General features: G+C 41.9%; 1 protein-coding gene across 7 annotated transcripts in view; it reads left to right on the top strand.

Annotated features, from left to right (window-relative positions):
• Nucleotides 1-14,744, top strand: part of MAPKAP1 (MAPK associated protein 1) — a 243,423-nt gene that overhangs the window by 214,100 nt on the left and 14,579 nt on the right. The gene's annotated exons all lie outside the window — the stretch shown is intronic.

Raw genomic sequence — 14,744 nt, 5'->3', positions numbered from 1 at the left:
GTGTGCTGGGTGCCAGGAGAATATATTGCCACCGTGTCCTTTTTTCCTTGGGTCTGTTTAATTCATTACCAGAAATTTCTTTTAATCAAACAGGATTGTATTATGGTGCCCAGAGCCTGACATGGACCCCCATCCTGTTAGGTCTTGATGGCAGCAGAGAACCTCACAGCCTGGCTTCTGACCTTAGGATCCCTGCCCTGGGGATGGGGGCAGATTCCTACTGAGAATTTGAGTCACAAGAGCCCTCATTTCACTTTGTGCTCCCTTCCTCTACACATGTGGGGGACTTGAGCAGTCAGACCCAGACCTGCCTGCCTTCTCTGCCAGATCGAGGGAAGCTGGGAGATTTCCTGTGGCAGCCAAAGACTAGATTTAGATATCCATCAAGCCGGAAGTGTCAACACCCTCCAGATTATTGGCAGCTGCATGACCTACCAGCTCATAATTAAACTCCTGCCTGGTCCTGCAGAAGAGATCGCTGCTGGGTTGGCACTCCTCTGCTTAAATTATCGAAGTAGATACAGTCTGGTTGTATATTTTGGCATATTATATATTTGCAGCTAAGTAATTGAGTGTAGTATTTAGATGAATCATTTTTAAGACTTCAGTCCCATCAAGAGGCAGAAAGGACACGGATCATACTGAAATTCCTCCATGGAAGAATAAAGTTTAAGCCGTACAAGTTGCCCAGGAAAGGCTACAAGACAGCAGATATCAGAGTCTGGCACATATCAGCATTGCCTGTGGAGCCTATTTAAAACACAGTTCCCAGGGCCCATCCCCAATGGGTTTTTTTTTTTTTTTTTTTTTTTTGAAAATTTATTTATTTTATTAGCGTGCGTGCACGGGTAGGGGGAGAGGCAGAGGGAAAGAATCTTCAAGCAGACTCCCTGCTGAGCAGGTGGCCTGATGCAGGGCTCGATCTCACCACTCAAGAGATCATGAGGTCATGATCTGAGCCAAAACCAGGTGTCAGACACTTAACCCGACTAAGCCACCCAGATACCCCTCCCCAGTGGGTTCTGGTTCATTAACTTGAAGGATGACGTGAGCTTCTAATTTTTGTTAATCCCCTTTATTCCAGTGCCCACTGAATTGGGGAACAAATGTTACAAGGAATGACATACTCAAAAGGGACAATAAGAAATAGAAAGGCCAGCAAGTGTTTATCATATGGTTCAAGCTTTTGAGGTAACACTGACTGAGCAGAGACCTAAAAAGCAGAAAGCCCCATGAAGGGGTCTCATGGACAGGGCACCTGCCACATTGCATTTATGGGTGGGTGTTTGTTTTGTCACATCCAGCTGTGCTAGGCTACATAGTCTCCTCCTTTCAACCCATTAGTCTCCATCTTGGCAGGAAGGGAGAATTCAGTGGAACAGGGGGAAAGGAGGCAAGGTGTGCACATCCACTACCCACCCCCCCACTTCTGCCATTCTTTTCATCCCAGTGAGGGGATTCTGCAAGATGGCTGCCAGAAAGGGCTGGTGAGAAAATTGCTTACCATTCTGGGGCCCTTGCCTCTGCCTCTAGATAAACATCTTCCTAATTCCTCTCACTCCAGCTTATCAGCCAATAAAGATGTCATCGTTCTAGCATCTTTCTTCCCAAGAATTCAGGATGCTTTGAAAAGTAACATTGTGTAAACTCTCCATGTCTCTGAGAAATGAAAGGCAGTCACATGTTGCATAGAGGGATAAGCTGGAGTAGAAAAGTTAGGGAAAGAACTAGAAATAGGATTCACATTTCTTTTACACTCATACGGAGACACTCACTTGCCAAGGAAAGCTGTGTGTGATTCAGGCCCTGAACGGTGAGGGTGTAATGCACCCCATCCAAGAGGAAAGGAAGAAAAGATGCACAGCCACCACCTCCAGTTGCCTCTTGCCGTTAGGCAGTCAGGAAGCAAGTATTACCCATCTCTGAGAGTGAGGCCAAGTCTTGAGCCTTGAGGGTACAGAGCAGACATGGTCCCCGCCATTTCAGTATTGGCAGTCCAGCAAGCAGAGTCTTTTCTTATTTTCAGACCTGCCGGGGGGTTCTTGTGTAAAAACTGCACATGCGGGTCCTAGGGAGGATTCCTGCTCTCTCACTCTGGCTCCAGAGATCTAGAAATTGTGGTTGCCTTGAACAGAGAGGCTCACTGTCCCAGTGAGACATTTCCCAAGTCCCTGTTGCCCATCACAGTGCTTTCCAACCCATGTTCCTCAGAGCTCTAGGTTCTGGGTGGGGAGGGGGGACCTCAGGGGCCTGGAGGCGGGGGAAGGGGCAGATTTGGTCATAATGTCTCCCCTTCAACCAATAGAGTGCTACATTTTTCTATTTGGGGATTCTGCATTTAAAAAGTCAACCAATTCTCTTGGTCTCACAAAACAAACAGGATTGGCCAGGGGTGGTAATAGGAAGGTGAGGTGGGGTTGTGGAGGACACCGGGGAAGGCATGTGCTATGGTGAGTGCTGTGAAGTGTGTAAACCTGGCGATTCACAGACCTGTACCCCTGGGGCTAATAATACATTATATGTTAATAAAAAAAAATAAAAAATTATTTTAAAAAATAATAAAAATAAAAAGTCAACGAGTTAAAAAGGATTTTGCTGCTTTAAAAAAAAAAAAAAAGTTTGAAAGTTGCAGACTCACAGAATAGACTCCAAGCTCCTCAGCAAAGGGCTTCACAGACATTGACCACTCCAGGCACATAGCCCACAATTTCCCATCCTGGACTTGGGGTATAGCCGCTGTGAACTATTTCCCACAAACACACCTCGCATTGTGTGCTGTTGCTGTTCCCATGGCCTGGAGTGTATGTCCCCACTGCCCCGCCTGCTGACGGACAGGCGCCTCCAGTTCCTCATGCCTGGCTCTAGCTCCAGGGTCGGGCTCTCTGACTTCGTCACACCTCTGGCACAGCACCTCTCCATCTGCGAAGTGGTTAATGACTTGAAGTCTGTCCCTCTGTCCCACCTCCATCTCCGTGCTCAGCTGACTAATCCCAGAACCGGTTTCTGTAGCCCTATCCCTAACCCAGTGCCTACCTGCAGAGCTGTCCTCAGTGAATGTTTGCTGTCTCCACACTGCCCTTACTGAGGCCAGAATTTAGAAACCAAAAGTTTCTCAGCATAATTTATGCTGTAAAGTGCCCAAACAAAGATGTATTAACTGAATCAGCTTGATGCTGTGTTTTTTTTTTTTATGATTTCCAGTATCTTCATCAAATTAATTCAGTGACTTAATCTAAAAAGTTCATCTTCAAGACCATCATCAGACCACAGAATTAATCTATGGGGCTGCTGCTTCTTCTTCTTTTCTTAAAGGATTAATGGTAACCCCTTTTATCTTTTGTGTCTGTTGAACCTTAGAAAAAAGTTATTTTAACAGCACTAAAGAAATGAAAGTCACTATATTTCATAAGTTTAGCCTGTGATTTTTATCAGCATAGTGATGTATGTTTGTAGCTGAGTTTACATCAAAAATTATTCTTGGGGCCTTCTTGAATGAATTATGGCAAAGAGAGAGAGTCTAGAAATAGATAAGGTTTTTGATTTCTGCAATATATTTCCTTTTTCGTGTTTTTATCTCTCGTAACACAAGTGTCTTGCCGAAGACTGGAACGTGTGACCAACTGGAATAATTTAGTTGTGAAAACAGCAGACGTGTTATTAAACAGCCTTCTTTACAAAAAAGGCATTAAGTGTTGGGAGGATAATGAAGTTGTCCCGGTCTGTCTTGAGACATGTTTGTCAGAATTTTGAACAGAAAAGAAACGGTTTTTAAAACCTTCGAATATGGCCAGTTTGCAGTGTTTATTGAAAAAGCTTCTGTCAAACCATTAATTTGGTCGTCATAAGGAACACAGCTCACGTTTCATTGACGCCATATCCAAAAAGTGTGTGAATAGCGGCCTTGGCAAAGGGACTGAGCTGCAGAGCGCCTGCCGTGAGACACGTAATTACGCATGCCGTGGATCAGAAAGACCCAGACTCTGCAGCCGGGCTCCATAAATAGCCGCTCTGTGGCTCTCTTTGCTTCCCCTAACTTCTCCCTCGTAGGCTGCCTTCTCAGAAGGAAGATTTACTGCTCTGTCCCTGGGAGTGTTTAAGGACCTGGAACTTAATGACTAAATAGATACATGCCTTAGATGAAATTTGTACATATAAATATGGACTCTTACCAGAGTTAGTGGAGAAAATCTGTGTATCAAAAGCCCTGAGAAATTCAGAATAAATTCTGCCTTTCTAGATTGGAGAGGGGAAAAAAAAAAAAGCCTGCATGCTGCCATTATTATTCAAATCGTGATTTCGCAGTCTGGTTTTGCCACTCTTTAGGATAGCTTTTGCTGTTTTGAAGGATGTCACAAACCTCTGAAAGATGAATTCATTTTAATTCATTTTAACTGAACGAATATGTATACAGCGCATAGAAGGGGAAACTGTTTCCCCATTAGGACCTACCATGGCATTCTCCATCCTTATACAGGTCTAAACCTAGGCTTTGGATGTAGCGGTCGCTCTTTTTAAGTGCTAGCCTCAAATTCCAACACTGAAAACAAAAGCAAGGGACCTTTCTTTTAAACTAACACCCTTCAGAGACTCTCAGGCTGTATTTAAATAAAGTACCAGACTCAACCATGCCAGGTCTGGTTTTATCATAAGAAGGTTGTGCAGGTTTCGAGTCTTTAAAGGAAGCAGCCTATCATTAAGAAATCAGATTTAAACCTTAATAAAGTAGCTGTCGTCTTTATAGCTGAAAAGAGCTCTGTATCTCAATTAAGTATAGATAATAGAAAATCTTAAGGAAGCAACATAATAGAGGTAACCTGATTATGTTCTCTTGCAATAGTATAATTTAAAGGAAATCTGATTCTGTTGATGCTGGTGGGGGAATGCTTGTTTGGTTGTTTTTGTTTTGTTTTTGTCCAGAACAGTGTTTGGATACAGGATAGGAACTCTTTGGGATTATGAGTCAACCACAACTGCAGGAGACTGTCAAGCCCTCACGAATAGAACCTGCTAGATATTTGAGATGAGATTCAGTTAAGGTTATGAGTGAAATTAGCGGGGCTTATTGGTGACCTCCCGCTTAAATGAATCTTTCTTTTCATAAGTACTTGACAAGATCTGTAAAGTAGTGTATTTAATTTACTAATTAAATTAAAGCTACTGAATAATGATTTGTCCACATTGATTTAGCTTAAATAGAAAAGATCAGCATTGTTGTGATCTTCAGCAACCTTAATGGCCAAGCCAGTTAGACACAAAGGCCTCTTGTGTTTTATAGGTCAGAAGTACATAGGTAAGCCCGGGCTGTAATTGAATTGCCTACCCTGCGCCCTGCAGTTGCAGATTCCCTTTGCCTTCTCATTCCATTGTTGCACTGGGGCTTAAGAGAATGTTAACGTGGTAATAGGCACAGGGCCTTCCCCATTATACGTCTTGCTATCGAGCGGTTCTGCATGACTAGTTAAAGAAGATGGCAAGAAGATTAATGAAAGCAAGGCTAATACAGAAGGGGGTACTTTTGCAAGACTTCTACCGAGGAGATATTAGAGCTGAACCAGAGCTTGGCTTTTTCTTTATCCTGTGACCTTTGAACCTGCCTTACTGTTGAGAGCTGCCAGGGAAGTCGACATTTTGATTGATGTTGGTACACGAGTCAGTCTTTCCCATTGAATTCCACATCTGCACGAAAATAGCTTTTCCAGCAGAATTCATACTGGCCAGAAGTGATAGCCAAATTGATGGCTGAAATGCTTTTATGTAGTTTTCATTTAAACCTAAAGGTATTTGATGGTTTAATTCAGTATCCAGTTTTCATAGATTATAAGCATTCACTTATATGTCCTTAATGGGTTCATCAACTCATAGTGAAAGACCAGTATTAAGAGTGGTCAGAGGTTTACAAAAGAGCTTCAAGCAGGTTTTATGGAGAAGTAAAACAGTCATCAAACAAAACCTTCACCATCCTCAAAAAAGGAAAATCAGCCTGAGGGTCCAGGCAAACTGACTTTGAGGTTTCTGTATAGAAAGCCAAGTGTCTCACTGTTTCTGGAAAGCTACAGATGGGGGAGTCTGAATTCTGTCTGTATCCTACTTCAGCCCCAACTCAGGCTCTCTTGATCCACCCAGATGCTGAGTTCCTTGACGTTGTCCTTGGGAACTAGCATTCCATCTGAAAGGGGTTGTTACGGTCTACTTGTAAGACAGCCCTGTGCAGAAATGAACCTCTTCGTGTGTTCCTACTAAGTCTGTTACCTTGCTTGTGGAGCTGTAGGCCATTAGTGTGTGTGTGTGTGTGTGTGTGTGTATCCCCCACTCCCTGTCCCAACAAAGAAGAGTAGGGAGGGTGGCAGAAGGACTCGGGTTTTGTTATTAAAATCGACTTGGGCACACCCCAACCCATATTTGAATCCTCTGATCACCTGATTTTTTTTTTGCCTATTTGATGGGGGTAGTAGTTCCAGCAGAGAGAACACACGCACACACACCCACATACACCCACACACTGAGGTGACAGGCATTCCGGTACCTACAGGAGGAGCTACCCAAGAATTTTGTCATATTCTTTAGATGTTCATGAGAATGAAAGAGAAATGAGGATGATGTTAGCCACCCCTGGATGAAAGAGTTACAGCCCCTGAGTGAGTGGGCAGATGGCCACGGCCATAGCACGTATTGTAGGCCAGTAAGTAAGGCACATGCATTTATACTCACGTGGGCCTGTAACCAGGAAGACCACAGCCCATCCTTAGGCTCTGATGATTCCCAGGAGGTCCAGGTACTCCAAACATCAGGTGGTCAAGCTATGTAATGCTTTTATTCTCTGACAAGGACTTATTTCATAAGTTCCAGATCAAATACGGTAAGTACTGTTAGATTACAGAACACAATGGACTCTAACATATTAAATGCCCCAGTTATTGAATTGCCTTTTCATAAGAGTACTCTGGAGCACAATCAGGAGCAGGCAGTGCTCATCCTTTTAACAGATATGTTTCCTAGCCCTATTAAAAGGGGTCTTCATCTATCCTGTCAAAGGGAGTCTGCTGGGGTTTTTTAGTTTAATTACACTATCCAATTAAAACTCCTTGCTGCATTTGGATGCGCCTCTCCTTGGGCCTGAGTGGATATGACATTTACAAGGCTCGCCTTTCAAGCAGACAATAGTGTGATTGATGAGGTGCACGTTCGGTGGAGGAGGCGAGTGCCTGTGGAAGTGCTGCTTAGTGCATTTTGATTTATTTATCATCTCCTTCCAAAACAAGGGAGCTGCCGGGGAGACGCGTTTGGGCAACCAGGGGACCACCTCCATTTTTCCAAGTGTGTGGGAGGGAAAGACCCAGAGCGTGCCGCAGAATAAAGGTGGGGAGAACACTCTAAGCTGGAGGCTCATGTGCCTCATCTACTGCCAGGCTGCATTCTTCGGTCCTCTGACCCAGTTTGGTTTCCAGTAACCTCACGCTGTGATCTGCTGTTAAATAGGCCACCACTGTATTTCAGGGAACAGTTCTCTGGGGCTGGATAACATTGGCCGGACCCCTGAGAACTCAGCCTGTGGGAACCAACCCAGCATGTGTGCCATTGACCTGGTCATTATTAACTGACACCTGATGTTTGCACTAGGCCTGCCGATTTATGCTCCCAGCCGCATCCTTTAGAAATCCAGCACCTTCTGTCCAGGGTCTACAGTCAGTGCTTGATGACTCTCTAACTCTGCCTAGGCACCTGAAGCATTTAAAAGTTGCTTCTAGAATTTGGAATTAGCCAACAGCAAGTGTGGCTTTTCAGCAAAGAGATATGGAGGTACAATGGAGAACTTCCCAAGGCTGTAGTGAAAAGGCAAACCCAACATCTTGTTCTTGACCTACTATTGCTGATTGCCCTCAGCATATGATAGATGGGACCAGGGTGCTTGTCTCTGTAGTTCGTGGAAAGAGGTGCTTCAGTACAGTGTATGGTCTCAGGAAGGTCAACACTCTATGAATTTAGGAGCCAGGAGATTCTGTTCTGAGCCCCAGACAAATGAGAAGAACACATCTCCCATATTCATTATCACACACCACAGTTGCTCATGGGAGTTGGAGGGCGTGTTTGCTAACTGCATAACCTGAGGAAAATTGTCTGGTGCTGAGATTCTCAATGGGTTTTCATTATCTTCTCTATAAACCTGCTTCGTTTTTCCCTAGGACTTATTAATGAACAAAGAATATGTTTGTGTCGATTTAAATGTTGATATTTGTTAGAGTAGAAAATATTTTGGGGTATCAACTTTTTTTCTTCCTGGAAAAAACCTTTTTTTGCTATCAAGCTTGCATCTAATTGTTGACTTGGGCATTATGGACCTATAATATCAAAACAAGTATGGAAAATTTGCATACATTTTGTATTTTCCTAAATTTTTATTACCCTTTCTTCAATTTTTTTCTTTTCTGATTTTAACATCAGAAGAGATCCTGATTGAGAAGAGGGTAAGGGCAGAGACTGTTCCCTACTGAAAAACTGTGAAGATTTCTCAGCTGGATAAATGATAGGAAAAATCTGTTTCCCTTGCCTCCTGCCAAGCTCCAAATTGTGTTTTCATAATAAATAAATGGGGTGCTTAGATTTTAAGTTCTTCTCACAGACATGGAAAAAGTAAGCCATTCTTTCATTAAAATCAAAGTGTGTGTTGCTTATAAGATTCCCATAGGCAACTTCCAGGACAGGCTAACTGCTACCAGATTAGCCCTTCTATCATAAATGACTGGAAAACTATACAAAATATAAGAAACTGTTCTCAGACACTGGAAAACAGGCAGTACAGGACTGAGCCCTGAGAGAAGGGAAACAAATGAGGTGAGACTTACTATCACTTCAGCTTTCTTCAGGGTTTCCCAAGGAGACTATAGCAGGCTCACCAAGTCCAGAGACAGAAATCAGAGCTGGAAGAGGCTGAAATTTACAGTAAATTAAGTGTGAGAGGACGGAGCACTACACTGAGAAAAAACTCCAGAAAGAGGTTCTCAGATCTTTTGTTGTGTACTAAGCTGTGCATGCCTACAGTGGGACCTACAAGGCTGGCCAGAGCACAACTACTAGACTGCTGTAATCTGGAGTTCTGGCCAACCAGAGGGGAGCTTCCATGGCATGTAGCCGTGACTCAACAAAGGCCACATTTTAGGACTAAGGTTAAACCGGCCCCAGATTAATAATTGTTCTAATCCTTGCCTGATAAAGTTTTTTTTAAAGTTTTTATTTTAATTCCAGTTGGTTAACATACAGTGTTATATTAGTTTTAAGTGTACAATATAGTGATTGCCCAGTTGAGCTTTAAAGGGAGTCCTAAAAGGGGGTTCCTGGGTGGCTCAGTAGGTTAGGCATCTGCCTTTGGCTCAGGTCATGATCCCAGGGTTCTGGGATTGAGCCCCATGTCCAGCGCCCTGCTCAGCAGAGAACCTGCTTTTCCCTCTGACCCTCCCTGCTGCTCGTGCTCTCACTCACTCCCTCTCTCTCTTTCTCTCTCTCTCTCAAATGAATAAGTAAAAAACAAATCTTTAAAGAAAAAGGGGGATCTAAAAAGATCAAAATGATCCACAAGTAAATTAACTGGCTATTAGAATATAAACCCAATATTCTCTAAAGGATGATGGCAGAATGCAAACAATCCACAATGTAATGCTTATAGTGTCCAGCATTCAGTAAGAAATCACCAGATGTGCAAAGAAGTAGGAAAATGTGTCCTGTATCTAGGAGAAAATTCAGTCAACAGAAGTAGCCAGAAATGGCAGGGATCACAGAAGTAGCAGGTAAATACTTCTAAAATAGCTATCATAAATGTGTTTAAAGATTTAAAGAAACAATAACTCAAAAAGAAGAGAAATGGAAACTGCTAAAAAAAAAAAAAAAAAAAAAAAAGAACCAAATGAGAATTCTAGAGCTGAGAAATACAATACCTGAATCAACAATGATGCGACCAGATTAGGAAATCTGTTTAAAAGGTCAGTGTTAGTTACCTATTGACCATATAACAAATTGCCCCAAAACTTGGTGGCTTAAAACAACAACATTTATGACCTCACAGTGTTGTGGTCGGGAATCCAGCACAGCTTAGCTAGGTCCCCTTGCGGAGGGACTCTCCCGAGGTTGCAGTCAGCTACAATCCTCTCAAGATTCAGTTGGGGTAGGATCTGCTTCCAAGCTCACTGAGTAGTTGCTAGCAGAGTTTATTTCTTTGTGAACACCTTCAGTTCCTCGCCAAAGAGTCCTTTCTGTAGGTGAGCTCACAAGATGGCAGCTGGAAGATTAAGAGAGCACCAGCAAGGAAGAAGTCACAATCGTTTATAACCTAATCTTAGAAGTGGCTTTGAAATACACTTTCCCTGAATTTTATTCATCAGAAGTAAGTCACTAGGGGCACGTGAGTGGCTTAATCAATTAAGCATCTGCCCTCAGCTTGGGTCATGGTTCTGAGGTCTTAGGATCAAACCCCATGTCAGGCTCCTTGCTCCTCCCACACCCTCTGCCCCTCCACCCAACTCGAGCTCACTCTCTCTCTCTCTCAAATAAATAAAATCTTTAAAAAAAAAAAAAAGTAAGTCACTAGGTCTAGCCCACCACACACAAGACAAGGAGATGACACAGTATGAAAAGCAGGAGACAGGATCACTGGGGGCCACTTCAGAATCTGCCTATCACAATCAGTAAATTTTAAGACAGGAGTTGAAGCACAGAAGCACAGAAATAAAAAATTTTATGAGAACAGACTGTGGAATAATATCAAGTGTTCTAATGTACAGATAACTTAAGTCTCAGGGATGGAGGAGGAAACTATTCCAGATCTGCTTTAAAAATTTAAAAATACCAATCCACCAATTTTAGAAGACCAATGAAGACCAAACAGGCTAAATACAGAGAAAACTGTATCAAGACACATCATAATGAAATTGCTGAAAACCAGTGATAAAGAGAAAAATCTTAAGAACAGCCAGAGAAGGGCACCTGGTGGTTCAGTCGGTTAAGAGTCTGACTCTTATTGTCAGCTCAGGTCATGATCTCAAGGTTGTGGGATCAAGCCCCACATCTGGCTCCATGCTCCGTGGGAAGTCTGCTTGAGATCCTCTCTCCCTCTCTGCCCTTGCCCCTGTTTGTGCTACTCTCTTCGTCTCTATCAAATAAGTAAATAAATCTTTTTTTTTTTTAATTTTTATTTATTTATTTGATAGCGATCACAAGTAGGCAGAGAGACAGGCAGAGAGAGAGGCAGAGAGAGAGGAAGGGAAGCAGGCTCCCGGCCAAGCAGAGAGCCCGATGCGGGGCTCGATCCAAGGACCCTGGGATCATGACCTGAGCCGAAGGCAGAGGCTTTAACCCACTGAGCCACCCAGGCGCCCCTAAATAAATCTTTTTAAAAGGGAGGGGGGGCACCTAGGTGGGCCAATCAGGTAAGCATCTGCCTTCTGCTCAAGTCATGATCTCAGAGTCCTGGGATCGAGCCCTACATGGGGCTCCCAGCTTCACAGGGAGTCTGCCTCTCCCTCTGCCCCTCCCCTGACTCGCTCTTTCTCACTCTTGCACTCTCTCTCTCTCTCAAATAAATAAAATCTTAAAAAAAAAACAAAACCCAGCCAGGGAAACCAAGAGTTTCCTTAGTACTTTAAGATAGGTAAATAAGAATGATTGCTGACTTCTCATCAGAAATAATGCAATCCAGAAGACAATGGAGTGACATCTCTTAAAGCGCTAAAAGAAAAAAATCTGTCAATCTAGAATTCTGTATTCTGTGAAATGAGGGTGAAATAAAGACATTTTCAGACACTCAAAAGATGGAAGAATGTGTTGCCGTTAAGCCTTCACTACAAGAAAGGTTAAAGGCTGGAGGGGGGGTGGTGAATGCCAGATAGAAGCCCAGATCTACACAAGGAGCCCTCAATGTCATTATTAGCAACTGCACAGAATGAACCAAGGAGAGGGAAATAAGAGAGGCCTCGTAGCAGGGATTGGCAAACCATGGCCCAAAGGTAAATCTAGCCAACAACCTGTGAGCTAAGAATGGTCCTTACAGGTGAACATTTGCAGTTGATTTGATGATAGGGAACACTAACTTTGAATTCCCTTTAAGCAAAGTTATCTACCACCTCGAAAAAATTCTGTCCTTCTCTTTAGTAGACCTGTATTACACCCGCCTAAAAATAGATTTGACTATTATATTTCAAATTTTGGCAATAAGAAATTTGGAAATTTTTTTTTCTCCCATAAGTATCTATGATATGTCCTTAATTTTTCTCGGGGCCTGCAAAGCCTAATATATTTACTATCTAGTCCTCTTCAGGACTAGTTTGCTTGTCTTAGAGAGTGGAGGTAAAAAGACAAAAGGAACCTGCCATGTACCAGACAGTGTCCTGCAAGCTTTATATGCACTATTTAATTTTTACAGCAGCTCTGTGAGGTTTTATATACATTTATTATAGAATTCTAGAGTTGTTGATTTTATCCTAGCAACAATGCTATGAGGCTGAGGTTATTCCTGTTTTAAAATACTAAGGAAACTGGAACTTAAGAAGTTACATAACTTGTCCAAAGGCGAACATGGGGCATTAGGGGCACTAATCCCCATGTTGTCTAAAATCTGTGTATAGTTTTTGACTCCCCCAAAACTTAACTAATAGCCTATAGTTGACCAGAAGCTGTGCTGAAAACATAAACAATGGATCAACACATTTTGTATGTCATGTGTGCTACATACTGTATTCTACAATAAAGTAGGCTAGAGAAAAGAAAATGTTAAGAAAATCATAAAGATAGCTGTATTTGTTGATACCATACCTACTGAAAAACTCTAGTGATGAGTGAAACCATACACATGTTGTTCCATGTTGTTCAGTGATCAACGGTATAAATGGTAAGAGAGGTTCATATTCTCTCTGCCACTGACACAAATCCAAGGCACTTAAACTTCTGTGCTGCTTTGATGGGAGACTATCTCTGGCCCCAGCTCAGATTCTGTAAAGTCTTTTTTTTTTTTTTAACAAATGTCAGTCATGCTCAATTATCTGGTTTTTCATCCTAAAGGATATGAAATATGGGAAATTAGAAGAGGGAGAGAAAGAATGACAATAAAGACAATGGGAAGTAAAAACTTACAAGAGTTGACCAAAACTGAAACAAAACATAAACTGTTAAAAAGCAATCCAAGAACTCAGTAAGCAGAGTAGTACAGAGTAGTATGGCAGCGAGGAACTATTTTGTGGCAAGACATAGAGCCTTTTGCAGCTCTGAGGAAATCATAACATTCCATACCTATAAAGATGAATGTAACAGGGGCGCCTGGGTGGCTCAGTGGGTTAAAGCCTCTGCCTTTGGCTCAGGTCATGATCCCAGGGTCCTGGGATCAAGCCCCGCATTGGGCGCTCTATTCTGCAGAGAGCCTGCTTCCTCCTCTCTCTCTCTGCCTGCCTCTCTGCCTACTTGTGCTCTCTCTCTGTCAAATAAATAAAAATAAAGTCTTAAAAAAAAAAAAAAGATGAACATAACTTAGTAATTTTATTTTCCTTACACTCTAATCCAGGAGGAAACTTTATAATGTGAAATTTTAATGCTTAAAATTGAAAAAGGCTTTTTTTTTCTTTTTGCACAAAGCTCACACTAGCTGTGTGCTCTGAGGACTCTGCATAGATGGGTTTCATGTGTTGTAATTTAGCCTCCCAAGGGTACTTGAAACGCAGACTTTGTTACAAACTATGGAAGAATGTCCGGATACAAAACTTGTTTCTTGTCTGTCTGCTACCTCTCTAAAAGCTGAAGGGTAAAACTCAACCAGTACTTGATTACTGAAATGCCAGAATATTTCGTAACAACAACTTACACATGAACTGAAGAATCAAAAGACTCCATAAACCATTGTTCTTAGTTCATTTCCTGGAGTCCACATAAGCATTTCTGCCACATATGGGAGTAGAATACGGAAATACGGAAAAGCACACAGATGGTTGTTTGAGTTGCAAGTTGAACTGGCCATTTATCTATTTCATGGAACACCACTTTTACTTGAAAGAAGCCGACAAACCATGGTCATTCCAACTTGAGTATTTAGCAGACATTTTCCTGAAAATAAAGGAGGGAAGCCCTTCACTTCAAGGAAAACCAGGGATAATATTTGATGCCATTGATGAAATTCAAGATTTCAGATGACAACTAGAATTTTAGAAAACTTGTCTCTGTCACTGAGCTTGGTTTCTCATAGCTTAAAGACTTTCCTAACGAGATCAGTGGTGATATTAATGAATGTGATTTTACATTCCATATTGCAACTACTCTTTAAGAAACTACCATGTATCAAGTTTGACATAGTGTCAAAGAAGAATATTTACAAAGATAAATACTAAAATATGCCTCCCTTTTCCAAAAACATACTGTTTGAGGCTGGCTTTCTTTCAAACGCTTCGGCCAAAATAGTGTATCAACAGACAAAATGCAGGAGCAGATAGGATAGTCCAGATGTGTTCTATTAATATTAATTAGATTTCAAAAATATAAAGTAATTCCACTCATTAAACTTTTTGTTTGGGGAAATATCAGTGTTTTTCCATTTTAAAAAATACATAGTTTATTTTAACTTGTAATGGGTTTATTATTTTTCATGAATTAAATATTTTTAAAATTTCTCCGTTTTAATTTCTAATGCAATAAATATTGATATAATTCACACAAACAAAATGTTGGTGATGTAAAGCAATTCCGAGACCAAAGTCAGAACTGCTGATCGAGTGTCTTGA

This window comes from Lontra canadensis, unplaced genomic scaffold, assembly GCF_010015895.1.
Source record: "Lontra canadensis isolate GAN:19392208 unplaced genomic scaffold, GSC_riverotter_1.0 scaffold30, whole genome shotgun sequence".
Taxonomy (NCBI): Eukaryota; Metazoa; Chordata; class Mammalia; order Carnivora; family Mustelidae; genus Lontra; species Lontra canadensis.
This window is presented reverse-complemented; position numbering and strand designations above follow the sequence as displayed.